Here is a 5,422-nt window from a genome sequence, read left to right as displayed (position 1 = left end):
AACCAAAATCAACACATTAATACAACATCCCCAACAACTAGAAACAGACCAGCAAAGTAAACCTACAGTCAACCGAAGAAAGGAAATAATAAAGATTAGAGCAGAAATAAACGAGATAGAAAACAGAAAAACTATAGAAAGAATCAACAGAACAAGAAGCTGGTTCTTTGAAAGAATTGATTAGGATTCTTCTATTGGATCTTTGATCAAAACATTTGGGTCAGATAATTTTTTGTTGTAGGGTTGTCCTGTACATTGTAGAATGCTTAGAAGCATCCCTGGTCTCTACCCACTAGATGTCAGTACTTCCTTTCCCCCAGATGTCACAACTCAAATAGTCTCCAGATATTGTCAGGCCAGGGATAGAACTTCCCGTCTGAGAACCATTGTTAACTCCAGAGCAGGAATGGGGAGGGTAGGAGACAAGGTTACTATAGAGACCAGTCACTGACTTGCAATAGAATACAAAGGAGATACCATTATTGCTACTGATGATGGGGAACTTTGTCCTTAGGAAAAATTGCAAACAGTGATGTATTAACCTATGACAGAACCTAAAGAAAACATGAGCTTAGAGCTTCCTACTTTTGCAGTGAAGAGGACATTTCTTCATTCAATAGCTGCTGAACACCTCCTAGGAACCAGATCCTGATCTCTTGTGTTTATTGTTGTTGATAATTGCCGCTGTCAGTTCTGACTCATATTGATCCTGTATAGGGTTTCCAAGGATGGGTTGGTAAGTTTGAATTGCCAAATTTGTGTTTAGTAATCTAATGCTTATCCTACAGCACCACACCGGGATTCCTGTTATTCTGTTAGTTGCTATCGAGTCGACCCACAGTGACCCCACACAACAGAATAGAGCTGTCCCATAGCGTTTTCTAAGCTGTCATCTTTTCTGGAGAAAATCGCCAGGTCTTTCTGTTGTGGTGTTGTGGTTTATCCTACCAACATTTTGGCTAGAAATTGAACACTTCAGTGTTGTCCTGCAAGAGTTCTTCAACCCTGATCTTCTGGGATAAAGCAGGTAACAAACAAAAGTCCCTGTTGTCACAGAGTTTACATTCTATACACAATAAACAAGGGAAGCATGAGGTAGCACAGATGATATTAAAGACAATAGAAAAAACATATGTGGGGGAAAGTGGGGTGTGTGAGGGGGAAGAGTGGCCAAGGACAGCCTCATTGACAAGGTGACATCTAAGCAGAAACCTACATACAAGATGGGAAGAATTGCACTCAACAGATGTCTGGGGGAAGGATGTTGCACAGAGACTAGTCCAGGCAAAGGTCCTTGGGGAATCCTCATCTGGCTTCCCAACAAGGAGGTCAGTGTGGCTGAAGTGAATTAGGGAGTGGTGATGAGGTCAGAGGGCAGGTGGAGAGAGAATGTTTGTAAAGCCCATGCTGACTGACTCAAGGCTATTTGCACCAATGGGGCCCGGAGTGAAGCTGAGACTTTTGAGCTCCTCCTTCCAGCAGAGTCAGGTGCCCTGAGCCACTTTCTCTTTCACATGGGTTTCCCTGTCCTAGAATCATGTCCTCTAAGTCCATGACTCATGTAGGTTGCTGGGGAGGTGGGAAGGCAGGTGGAGATCTATAACTGTAGGAGGCCTGCTGACTCCCAACTGTGTCCCAAAGCGTGGACATTTACTATAGCTCCCGCTCACCTCTTCCCTGGTCGGGACAACATGCTGTTTCTGCTCTTGATTGTCCTTGTGGCAGGATGTGTGTTGTCTGTCGGGGTCACGCTGTATGTAATTTGCTCCCATGTTCTCACAGCGGACATCCCTGCTGGGATTGAATACCCCATGAAACTGCGAGCCTTGCACTGCCTGTTTGTGATGTTAATGACTTGGGTGAGTTTTGTGTTTTGTATTTCCTTCTGCATAGGGATTCATGAGGGGGTTGGGAACATCATCCACCGCATGCTTTTACCTTTAATTAGCTGGTATCACTGTAGAAGCTGATGGCACCATCTCAAACAGGGGTAATTCCAAATTCTTAACCTCTTCTCAAACTGGGTTGGGGTACTATCTAGAAGATTCAAAGAATGATTTGCTTTCCCCATTAATAGAAAATAATAGAAAAAAAAGATAGGAGTGAATGCTTCTTAATCTTTTGGCCCAAATTATACTATCTACTGCCAGCTAGAAGCAGCAAACAACAAAATAAAGAAACATGTAGCAAATTAGTAAATTAATACAGATAAAGGATGCTACAGAATGTGATTAAAAATTTTTTTTGTGATTTTGTGGATATGTGTTGTATAGTCAGATGCTGCTAGTTGTTCCTTTAATAAAATACATGTAAATAGGTCATGGTGGGAATTATGTAACTATATCCAATAAGAGTGTACTGTACGGGCAACTTAGACACTGGCTGCCTAAAATGAGGGGCTGATAAAGGCTCAAAGTGACTGGCTTATAAGGTTTCAAGAGGGAGTTTAGTTTAAGCATGTGTGGGAGGAGATATAGTCCCCACTGAATAGTTTTCATCTCATCTAGATGGGTCTGGTGAAAAGAGATGGGGATAAGAATCTTATGATTCAATCGTGAGTAATTGTTATCATGACTAATTGCGGCTGTCACAATTGTAAAGCTAGAAGTTTTATAACAAAAATGGGGAAGTAGTTAATCTTATAGAGGACCCTAGGACCATCAAGAGAGAAGAGCACAAGCGGAATGCGGGACCTTATCAAGAGAAGCAGCAACTCCAGAGATGGAGGCAGAGAGGGGGACATGGAGAGAGGGAACAGTTGAGGGCTCTAGACTCATGCGAAGAGAGGGACTGAGAGCTGGTGACCAGTAGGCAGGCTTGCAGTATATGCCCTTCGGTGGTTTAAATTATTATATATTCTTGAGGTGTTTTTGTTTTTTTTAAAAAAAGAGCTAAAATGAATAGAGAGAAATACTGTTAACTGATGGTACATGGAGGGGATGTAACCATTGTAATGAGATAAAGTATATGATTTGTTGAATGCAAAACTGATGATCGGCCCTGTAAACTTTTATTCAATTTACAACAAAAACTTAAGAAAAAAGCAAAAAAGGAATGAACTGTACTAAAAGGTGAAAACAACCTAAATTGTCCATCAACAGTTGAATGGATAAACAAACCATGGTATATACATTGTTGTTGTTGTTAAGTGCCGTCGATTCGGTTTTGACCCATAGTGACCCTGTACAGGGTTTCCGAGGGTGTAAATCTTTACGGGAGTAGAAAGCCTCATCTTTCTCCCGCGGAGCGGCTAGTAGTTTCGAACCACTGACCTTAAGGTTCACAGCCCGAGTCGTAACCACTACGCTACCAGAGCTCAGTTAAATACTACTCAACCGGTTGTTGTTGTTGTTATGTGCTGTTAACGACTCATAGTTACCCTGTATAGGGTGTCCGAGGAGTGGCTTGTGAGCTTGAACCATTGACATTGCAGTTCTAACTGACTTTGCAGTCCAGTGCATTCACCCACCATGCCACTAAAGTCTTGGCACATGCTAGTATGGATGGAACTCAAAGACATGATGCTGAGTGGAATAAGTTAATCACAAAAGGACAGATTTTAAAAGACAAGACCAGGCAAATTTATAGAAAACAGAGTTAATTAGTGCTTACCAGGGCCAGGAGGAAGGAGGAAAGGGGTTAACGCCTGTGGAGTACTGAGTTTTACAAGGATGAAAAAATCATATTAATTAAGGGTAGGACTTAATTAAGTCTATTATTGTAAAAGCCTATTATTGTAAAAGCTGTCAATAAATTGTACACCTATATAAAAAAATTGAACTGGCAAAATGGTGTCAGAGATACATTTATAACAATGAAAAGGAAAAAATAAGAGTAGCTAATGAGGCTGCTTATATACAACTTCATGGGATAGGGTTCCTTGGATGGGAGATTTAGGATCATAGTTTCATGGACCATCCCAGTTAATTGGCCTGATAATGTGTTTAGTTCTTCTGTTCTATCACCAAGTTCACTGTGTAGTTACTGGGGTCTTAAATGCCTGCAAACAATTGGTCTCTACTCATCTGGAGCCACAGAGAAAGAAGACTTAAGACTAGGAAGAGGAAAAGAAATATGTGGCTAACCGCCTGCAAGAATACAGATCAAAGGGAGGAATGCAGAGCAGAACTTCAAATTTTCATAGAATTCGTACTTGCTGGAGCCATGAAGTTTAGATGAACCCCTAAAACTATTATTGCCTGAGATGATCTTTAATTCTTAAACCAAAAATAACCCAAGAAGTCTTCTTAAAACCAAGCAATAGTTTGACTAGTAATAATATCTGCCTTCAGCTTTATGCTTTCTTTTCTTTGGAACATTTTATTGTGCTTTAGCTAAAACTTTGCATAGTAAATTACTCTTCCATTCGAGAGCTCGTACATGAATTGTTTAGTGACATTGATTGCAATCCCCACAATGTGTCGCCACTCTTCCCATTTCCACCCTGGGTTGGAATTCATGCAATTTCTTTGTGCCCTCGCTACTTTCTCATCTTTGTTTTGGGGGAGATATTGAACTGTTGGTCTCTTATAGTTGATTGCTCTAAGGGGCACATTCCTCCCAGTATTGCAGTTTATTTCATAAGCCAGTCTATTATTTGGCTTCAGATCCAAATGAGAAGGTTGTGTTAGCCAATCATCTTGGGGATTTCTCCAGTGTCTGTAAAACTGGTCAATCTAGTCTTTCGATGAATCTGGATTTTATACTATGTTGTTCATCCTCTCTAGCCAGGACCTTCCATTGCATTTCTGGTCAGAGTGGTTCATGTGGACTTGTAGACCTTTGGTTTTCTCAACTTTCTTCGGTTTTCTCAACTCCCCTTTGCTCAGATAGAAAGGAGCCAATAGTTGCATCTTTGCTGCTTGCAAGCTTTTAAGAGCCCAGACACTACTCATCTAACTAGGTTGTAGAATATTATGTACATGAAATATGCTATGCAAGTTGTTCTAGATCTCCCCTGAAACTATAGTCCTTAGCCCTCAAATCCTATAGATCAGTCTCATGAAGTATTTGATCTAAGACATTTCCATAATTGTGACATGAATGGAGTAAAGCCCACGGGACCTTCATTTCTGATGGGGTACAAATCAAAATGAAGAGAAACAGCTGTAAACATCCATTAATAATTGGAAATGCAATGTGTGAAGTATGAATCTGGGAAAACTAGAAATTGTCAAAAATGAAACGAAATGCATAAACATCAATATCTTAGGCATTGTTGTTGTTGTCAGGTGCCATCAAGTTGGAACTGACTCATAGCGACCCCATGCACAGCATGAAACAATGTCCGATACTTGGCCAACCTCACTACCGCTGTCACACTTGATGCCATCAATGATGCCACCTGACTGATCCATCTCGTTGGGAGTCTTCCTCTTTTTCTCTGACCCTTCATCTTACCCAGCATGACATCCTTTTCCAG

This window comes from Chrysochloris asiatica, unplaced genomic scaffold (assembly GCF_000296735.1).
Source record: "Chrysochloris asiatica unplaced genomic scaffold, ChrAsi1.0 scaffold00090, whole genome shotgun sequence".
NCBI lineage: Eukaryota > Metazoa > Chordata > Mammalia > Afrosoricida > Chrysochloridae > Chrysochloris > Chrysochloris asiatica.
Note: the sequence above shows the minus strand (reverse complement) of the source record.